The sequence below is a fragment of the Stylophora pistillata genome, chromosome 12 (genome assembly GCF_964205215.1).
Source record: "Stylophora pistillata chromosome 12, jaStyPist1.2, whole genome shotgun sequence".
Taxonomy (NCBI): Eukaryota; Metazoa; Cnidaria; class Anthozoa; order Scleractinia; family Pocilloporidae; genus Stylophora; species Stylophora pistillata.
Window position 1 is genome coordinate 13,917,501 of NC_142530.1, and position 10,000 is coordinate 13,927,500.

General features: G+C 37.7%; 1 pseudogene; it reads right to left on the reverse strand.

Annotated features, from left to right (window-relative positions):
* Window positions 1-204: 204 nt before the first annotated feature.
* On the reverse strand, window positions 205-1,947 carry LOC111328976 (uncharacterized; annotated as a pseudogene).
* Between the last annotated feature and the right edge of the window lie 8,053 nt (window positions 1,948-10,000).

The following is a 10,000-nucleotide window of genomic DNA, read 5'->3' on the forward strand; positions in this document are numbered from 1 at the left end:
GGGGAGGCTGGGGGAACTTCTACAACATGCGTCTAAAGAAAGGTCCCTCACAGTTTAACTTGTCAAACGGGCTCATTTTACTCAACTTGATTGTGATTTCAGTTAAAAACGGTGTAAATCTGCCAAATGTTAGCCATAAACTGATATATCATTCCTTATAGCTGTCGGTCCTTTCAAATCGCAGAATGGCTGAGGTGAGCATGATCATGGAGATAAATATCTTGTGATGTTAATAAATGAAAGGATAGCGGTCTCCATAAGGGCACCATTCTCAATGACAACATTTTCAAAAATCTGGGAGAATGATGGGTTATTCTGTACAAACTCTGCGTCACGCCTGTTTCTTAAGAGTTGGAGTCAGAACAACGACTGCGAGCTGTGCTAGTACATCATGTTATTCGCAACCACACAACCAGAATGCAATACATACCGTCGATGGAAAGTGAATTCCATGATCCTATGACTCTCTTCAGTCCAACCTCAGCTACATTTATAGTTATGAAGGAAACACAGAATTGAACAACTGGGTCATACATGTTTACCAATCAGCCATTTTCCATTCGCACGAGAGTTTCTTTTATTGGGTACACGACACGTTGATCTACCTCTGGCCACTTGCGCTCCGCAGGCAAATTCTGCACCAGAAAAAAAAAAAAAAACACACTAATGTGTATAAATAATTAATATTAATATTGGCAAGTCGATAATTTAGTTTGTTAACGTCAGTCCATGGAGACACCCTGTAATTAGTTTCAACAAGCATTAATAATACAAGCCCCTCAAGGTTTATTAAATATTACTAATATGACAAAGAGGACCAGTTTTTGAATGACATATTTGACCATGTTTTTTTTTTTTACTTTTTAAGCTTTTGTACTTTGGCTGTAGTAGAGGCGCGGTGGCCTCATGGTTGATGCGCTCGACTCCGGATCGAGTGGTACGGGTTCGAGCCCCGGCCGGGACATTGTATTATGTGCTTAGGCAAGGCACTTTACTCTCACAGTGCCTCTCTTCACCCAGGTGTTGAAATGGGTACCGGCAATTGAATGCTGAGGGTAACCTTGCGATGGACTGGCATCCCATCCAGGGGGGAGTAGAAATACTCCTAGTCGCTTCATGCTACAGAAACCGGAGTTAAGCACCGGCCTAATGGGCCAGTAGGCTCGTAAACAGACTTTACCTTTTACCCTTATATTGGCTCTAGTTTTCGGCATTTGAACGTAATTACAAAGGGGGGTTCAAAAGTAAAATTTGGGGGAGAATAGAATCTTTTAGACTTCACCAAGGTCCAATTCATGTTTACCTAAGCTTTGGTGTAAGTTGGACAATAAACGTTTACGTGATCATTATCGCCATCCCCACTTGTCTAGAGCGCGTCTGCATATATGGTTCACAGCTTATATTATCCCTCTCGTTTTTGAGAAGATTTTGGACGAAAAGCATCAGACAGGATTCCGTTCCATGGTCCACTCTTACCATATCCCAGATACCCTCTCTGAGAAGGACGTCCCTAATGTGACTACTATCCGTTCCCCTATGGATGAGTATCCTCGGCAGACAACTAGCAGGAATCCGTTTTCAAAGGGACCGACAATGATGTTGGGATAGGAAAAGTTTTTTTTTTTCCGACATAAAAGCGAGGTGGTAGAAATCTGCTCATCCATAGGGTGAGATACGAATAAAAATGGAAGTCCCTATTCAAACAAACTGATACAAAAAATGCAAAAAAGTAAACAAGCTTACCTCGTTCACGCAATCCTGAACGATGGAATCTACTTCGTATTCGTTTATTCGTTTTATCCCATATTTAGCACAAAAAAATCGCACGTTTCTTTCTGAAAAGCCTCTTGTTACTTCTGGAAAGTTTTGTGTGAGAATCTTACTAACATGTTTGTACGTTTTATTGTCTTCAATGAGATTCCTTATTAAAGTAGCATTGCTTTCCATATATTCCGCCATATTTGTCTCTCGACTAGTGGGTCAGTCAATTCAAGCAAAACAAATGGCGCTAAACGGTTGACATCTGTCAATCAGTAGAATTTACAACAGCTTTCAAATATAGTTTGGAAACGCCGTTTAAAGGTACCTTCTCGCGCTTATGAGAACATCGCTTCCAACCGCAAAAAAGGTACCTTTTTTGCTCTTTTGATAGGAACGTTTCTAAACAGCAAAAAAGGTACCTTTTTCGCGCTTATGAGAACATCGCTTCCAACCGCAAAAAGTACCTTTTTTGCTCTTTTGATAGGAACGTTTCTAAACAGCAAAAAAGGTACCTTTTTCGCGCTTTTGAAGAGATCGCTTCAAATTGAAAAAAAGGTACCTTTTTCGCGCTTTAAAGTTTTGTTTAATAACGTGAGAAATGGATGAAAAGCAGACAGTATTGAAGTTAAAATATTTCCACTCGAAAGCTTAAAATACCCGCCTTTTTTTCTCTAAAAAGGTACCTTTTTTAACTTTTCACCTAATCGACTAGTATCAACAAAAAAGGTAACAATTTTGCATGTTGTTCTATGAAAAATAAATGCAGAAAGTTAATTTTTCTGCTCTTTTCAATCAGGAGAGTTGATCTTTTTGTAAAAAAGCAGAATTTCCGGAACCTTTCACTGATTCAGTTTAGACCAATTAATACAGACTTGTTGCTGGCATGCATTGCGTTTATTTAGCTCTCAAGGAGTATCGAGGATGCTTCAAGGGAAAATTCTGGTGTTCTATGCTGCCTTTGTTTTACTTCGTAACGATTTACTTACCAGTACTGAAACGCGTGTTTCGTTATTTCGAACTAACCAAAATGAATCGTCTCTGGCTTACACAGATATTTTTGTATCGTTTCTATATCAGCTTTCCTGAGTTAATTTGACTTCCCAATGACGTTGAGACGAACCCAGGCCCAGTTGTGTTTCTTTGATGCCAGTTAAACTATTTGTGCTCCTTACTCACAGTCTTGTATTCTTTTTGGTGAAAACCGAGGAAAACAATGCGTAGCAAACTCTTTAATTTCCATTGTTTTTCAACGCCATAGACTGATTCGTAGTGCTGCTGATATGGCTCAGATTTTACACATAGGGGACTCTTTATACAGTTTGCTGTTAAAGTGGACTCGGCAAACGTTTTTGCTTCTCTGTGAATTGCCAGAGAACGTGCCAGAGAACGTGCCTGTATTCAATATTAATTTTAGTTTACACTATAGTGAAAGTTTGGCAGGTAATGTCAAAAGTCATTTAATCAATAGCACAGCTCAAGTTGATGAAGGTTTACATCCGTATGTTTCTTTAATGGATGTCCAGGAATCCATATTTTCCTGCATGAATTATGAATCATGTTTGCTTACAGTTGAATGTAACACTGTGGCTATTTTTAAAACAACGAATACTTTTTTAAAAATTTTTGACTACTTTCATACATTCTTCAGTGGATCAAAAAATATTCCAAAGATCTGATAAACAATGCATTTTGTGTTGATAGATTTTTAAGTTCATGCATGTAAAAGACTGTTTCTGAAGTGATACTGGTATAGTCAAAAATGCTTTCAGACATCCTTCAGCAGATCACGAAATGTTTAAAATATTTGATTACCAATGCATTTTGTTACATTTGTTTAAATTTTTGTGTTGATAGATGTACAAGTTCATACATATATAAGACTGTTACTGAAGTAATACTGGTATCATGAAGCTGTTAAACAATGCTTCCAGTCATCCTTCAGCAGATCAAGAAATATTCCAGATATCTGATTAACAATGCATTTTATTAGATTTGTTTACATTGTTGATAGATGTACAACTTCATACATATATACTGTAGGACTGTCACTGAAGTAATACTGGTATCAAGGAACTGTTACACAATGCTTTCAGACATCCTTGAACAGTAGATCAAGAAATACTCCAAAGCATGTGATTAACTCATACCTTTTGTTAGATTTGTTTACGCTGTTCTGTTGATACACATATAACTTCATGTTTAACAATGTTGTCCAAGAAACAGGTATCAAAAAACTATTTGTTGCTCAATACATCCTTCAGTAGATAAAGAAATATTCCAAACCATCTGATTAACTGATACGTTTTGTTACATTTGTTTACATTGTTGTGTTGATACGCGTATAACTTCATAATTTATAACACTGTTCTTGAACAAACGGAGGTATCCAAAAACTGTTCGTTGCTCAATACTTTCAGACATCCTTCCGTAAATCAAGAAATATTCTAAACCATATCTGATTAACTGATGACTTTTATTAGCTTTGTTTACATTGTTCTGTTCATAAATGTATAACTTCATACAAGAATGTTCTTGAAGACACACAGGTATCTAGACACTGTTTATTCCTCAGTGCCTTCAGAAATCCTCCGGCAAATCAAGAACTATTCCAAGCCATCTGATTAACTGATGCCTTTTGTTAGATTTGTTTAAATTGTTGTGTTGATGCATGTATAATTCTTATAAGAATGTTATTAAAGAAACGTAACACAGGTATTAAGAAACTGTTTGTTAGCCAATGCTTTCATACATCCTTGACCAAATATAAATAAATTGAAAATACTCAAAACACCACAAGTTCTCATGAAACCACTTCTGGAAAACTCTAAGGTATCAAACTTAAAATAATCTTTCTTGCCTTTCTTTTCAAAGCCTTACTGTCTTTCAATAAATTAATTTTAGTAGTTAATTTCATACTTACATATCCATTCTTCATATTTGAAATAAAATGACGAAGGATCACTTTGAAACTCCTTCCTCAGACATTACATGTCCGACTATGTACGCACTGCGTACCTATTTTTTTGAAGGCTGATTGAGGACAACGATGGTCTTTTAAAAAGTACGCTTTCTATCAGCAGGTTGTGTGGAGAATACTTTCTAGAACGACGGCAACTGAAACTTTGCTCTAAAAATTAAGAGGACGGAAGATGTAAAAGAGTGCATTGATTAGGAAGCCGCTCTTGGCACTTCAATATCAGCTATCCAAGGATTGTATTAAAGTTCAGCAAATTCGGACTGATTATTCAGTTTCAAAAGAAACACTTGAAACTCTTAACATTTCCGGCATCAGAAAATGATTTAAGGAAAATCAATTGTGAATGCAGAAAGGACGGCAAAATGAGAATGTAACAGAGCACTCTGATTAAGCAGTTTGTGCTTGTAATTTTGGAATGAGAGCTTTGCACTGTATTACCGGATTAAGTCTTCATTCTTGTGAGGAATATTTGAACCTCTCTACTTTTGTGGCCCTAAATTATCACATCTTCTTCCTAATTGCTTTTCTAGTAGAATGATAACAATTGCCATACGATCCTAATGAACGTTTGATCACTCGTTAAATAAAGACGTAGTTGATCTTCCTTAGGACACTGGCAACATGGCAAACTTCTCAGAGGTTTATAACATAAATGCCACGACGATGAGCAACGTGGAGGGCGATAAAACAAATGTCCCTCTAGAGCTTAGCTATATTCTCATTACCATCGTCAACAGCATTGCCTGTTTCCCCACATTTCTGCTCAATGTGCTAGTGATAATGACCGTGAAAAAAAGACCGCAACTCTCAACCAATAGCAACACTTTGCTGGCCTGTTTAGCCGCAACTGACGCATTGACTGGTCTCATTGGGCAGCCATCAATTATTCTGTGGAAAACATTTCTGTTGGTTGGTGCCAGTAGTAGCCAAACAGTTGAAGAATTCCACTACACTTATGTCAGTGCAGTACCCATTTCTTCACTGCTTCATTTGATTTTAGTTACTTTTGAAAGACTTGTGGTAAAATTCACCATGCGTTACCCCAACGTTATTACTGAGAGGAAGATCAAGATAGCGGTGATTGTTATTTGGTTCTTTTCTATAATTTGTGGAGTCCTCAGACAGTCTAATTTCAAGTTACGCTTTGTATTTGCTTTTCTTCTGTTTTTTTTTATATCCTTTTTATTGCTTCAGCTTATGTGATTTTGTATCGCGAAACACGTCGCCACCAAAAGATGAGAAGAACACAACAATTGACCCAAGATGAATCGGAAAGATTTGCGAAAGAGAACAAGGCGCTTACCACAACTGTGCTAGTAGTTGGTGATGCTATTGTTTTCTATTTGCCAGGTTGTGTTTACATTGTTCTCATCACCTTTGGAAGTGTTAAGGGGAGTGACTCTCTAGTAATTGCATGGATTGGAACATTTGCTAAGTTCAACTCCCTAATAAATCCATTGATTTACTGCTGGCGACAAAGAGAAATGAGGAAGTTCGTATTTGGTGGTAGGGTCCAGGAGGTGGGTTCTTGCAATGCATGAAACGGGTGACGAGGTATTCGAAAGTATTCTTTCGATTGAACTTGATTGTGATAGTACTTTATCAAGATTAAGCTAATCAATGAGTACCAGAACATGGAAAAATGATATTTCTGTAACAAATAGTTAGGTTATTTAACGCTCTCCTTACCTAACTCAACTCAGAAGTGAAAATCGCATTTCCCGGTATTTTCGCCAATGAAATAACTAAAGTTTTTCTTTCGGAAAGCGCTTGATTTCAAGGGTTGAATACATTCGATAGATTTTGGTTGGCCTCTAAAATATTAATGAAATTGATCGCAGACCAAGTGAGCGCATTTTGTTATTGCTATGATATTATGGAAAGATTATACCTAAAGGCCACGCTCAGCTAGGATGCTTCCTGTTATTATCCTGGAACACGAAAACTTTTCCTCATGAATCCATGAAACGGCAATGAATACCACAACAGTAGTGGCTTTTGCACTATTTTCATGGCAAAAATTGAAAAATGGTATTACCACCCATAGCACAACTAAACCGCTACTTTGGAAGAGGTATCTTGACCACGCTTTCTGTCTGTGGGACAGAACCAAAGACAAAGTGGAGACAAATTGTAAGATGAGCAAACAATTGTACATTGTACCACGATACAATCACTAATCATGGCTGAAATATCAGAATCAGAAACTATATTCTTGGACACAAAAGTGTACGAAAGTGAGATATTTATCAAGCAATCGACCCTTGACGTCTAAACGCATTACAAAGAGACGGAGACCTTTGAATGCTTGAGGGAGAAGCGCTACGCCTCCTATGAATAAATTTGTCACGGTTCACGTTTGATACAAACATACAGTGTTTCAAAATATGCTTAAAGAATAGGGGATACCATGATAAAACTTTGGAGATGCACCTCTGAGTTTGATTTCACCGGAAGAGAAAGGGTACTAAAAAAACTCATAGGGATTAGGCTTGCGATCGGTTGTAAACGTTTCCCAGTCTGACGGTCACCTAGGTGCAAAGTGGAGCTTTCTGTTTGACTTCAATACGAAATAATCGTTTTCTTGCCAGTCCTAAAGCTGTCTCTCGCTTATTTCATGCTTTTAAAATTAATCTAGTTAAGCCATATAATATGGCGGCTTGCCATCCCTGAAGGACGACATGTTGTTCATGGCCTCATGGCTCCAACTTTATCAAAGACAGCCAACTCGCTCTTGAAATTTTTCGCGACTTTAATTTCCTTAAAAATCGAGTTTCCAGATGGGATTTGAACCCACGACCCTCCGTGATCTAGTCGGATGCTCTAACCACTGAGCTACAGGAGACTCTATGGTGAGCAAGGGTCTATGCGCTAGCTGATGTTTGGCTGTGTAGCCGCGTGATGCGGTTCCAGTCAATACCCACTAATTGACCCTTGCTCACCATAGAGTCTCCTGTAGCTCAGTGGTTAGAGCATCCGACTAGATCACGGAGGGTCGTGGGTTCAAATCCCATCTGGAAACTCGATTTTAAAAAAATAAAAAAAAATTGTTTATTTAATTTCCTTGGCCAAGAAAAACTTCTTTTCACTATGGATATTGCATCTCTTAATACTGTCATTCCCAGTGGTGAAGGTCTTCGGGCTCTCAAATTTTTTTTGATCAACGCACTGTTAAGGAACCTAAATCTGAAACACTACTTTGCCTAACCGAACAAGTGCTTACGCTCAATTGTTTTTTCTTTCGGGGGCAAATATTTAAAGTAAACTAATGGCATAGCCATTGGTACCGAAATGGGACCCAGCTATGCCATTGTTTTTGTAGGTTTTGTCGAACACCAATTTTTCAGCCAATTCAGCGGCCCCTAACCTGAACCCTACGGTCGCTATATCGGCGCTACCTCCTCTGCCAGAATTGAGCTAACTCAATCTGTAACCGCAATCAATTCCTCTCATTCGGCTCTAAAAAATACTAGAAGAAATCCTTTTAAACATCAATTTTTCCATAGAAGGCAATGGTTTATGCACTCGTGTGTATTACAAATCTCCAGACTCACAAAGTTACTTGTATTCGTCTTCGCATCCATCTCATTTCAAGAATTCCATTCCCTATTCCCAGTTTCTAAGACTTCGTCGTTTGTGTAGTGATGACTCTGATTTTTTTGGACAAATAGGAGTCAATGTGCCAGTTTTTCGAAAAACGTGGTAACCCTGTTTCTGTCGTTCAAGCGGGTCACCACCGCGTCCAACTTATTGATCGACAGTCAGCACTGCAAACGTTACAGAAGGAAAATTCCGACCGCTTTCCATTCACTTTCACATTTCACCCTCACAACCACGCAGTTAATCCATTATTCTTAAAAACTTTAAATTACTTCAAAACGATCCAGAGAGTGGCACTATCTTTTTGCAACCTCCACTTATTTCATTAAAACGCGACAAAGACACAGGCACCTTTGTTTATTGTAATGGAGGATAAATCCTTCAGTAATGTGACATAACTGTTCTAATAAACCGTTTATTTGCCACATCGCAGAATTAACTGAATTAAAGGGCTATAATTAATAGTCAACAAATTATTAACACCACTACTACTGTAGAGGCAATAAAAATATCATAAATAATTATTTACATATTTACATATTTATTAGCGAATGAAATTAAGGAAACTGGACGCTGGGTCCGGCAACAACTCCTATCAGCGTGAACAATATTTCTATTGTTGTCGCTGGCCTGCAAATTGTAGCTATGACCTCAAGGATGTCCTGCTTATTTAAAATCTTACAATAATACTTGTACAAACTGTACTCATAAACTTTTCTAATACATAGAAAATATTGGAAATATGTTATAAAATTCAGGCATCTATATATGTAAAAAGTTACAAATAACGATTAAAAGTTATAGGGCCAGTATAATAAAACGAATGTTTTTCTGATTCCGTACGGACACGGTGCAAGTGCAGCTGATAACTTTGCCTTGTTTTCCTAGGCACTATGTCCCTATTAAAAATAAAATAGTCTCTCGTGAATAGCTTGGACAACTCCGGCTACCTTTTTTCGCGCTTTCAACGATGTTTACCATTCTAATGAAATCTAGCTCAACACTGTTTCGGTAACGGGCTAGTTGTAAACGAAACAAAGATTTTTGGTAGAGATCTGACTCACTGCTGACTCATATGGACGCAAAAAACACTAAAAACTGAAAAAACTGGATGCTCTCTGTTAAACTATAATTACCTTCAAACCTGGTGACCAGAAACATTTATTAATGTTGTGACGGCCTTCCTTGATAGCAACTCAGGAACGGTTTATAATCTTCTCGATTAGATGGGCAAGGAAAATACTCTTTTTTAGATTCTTTTTCTAAAAAAGGAATCTTTTCCCTTCCCATTTAATCGAGAAGATTATAAACCGTTACGTCACTGGGACCCAAAGCAACCATCATCCCCGGGGTTCCCTTCCTACCACTGGCTTTACCTACGTTTTACTTTAAGCTACCCATCTGAAAGATTCTCCACATTATTTTCGCGCTTTGTGTTCAGCAGATAACTTCCATGTTTTAGATCACGCCTCTACCGGCTTTCAACTTAAGATAAAAGAGGCTATTCATATTGAAATAGAACAACCATCCTTGAATCAACAATTACACTATGTAAAACTAAAACTATCCTTTAATTCTTACACTTTACTGCTTTACCTCCTTTCTTGCAATCACTATTTATCATAATTAGCACTGTTCTACTTTATAATTCAACTTCTGCAC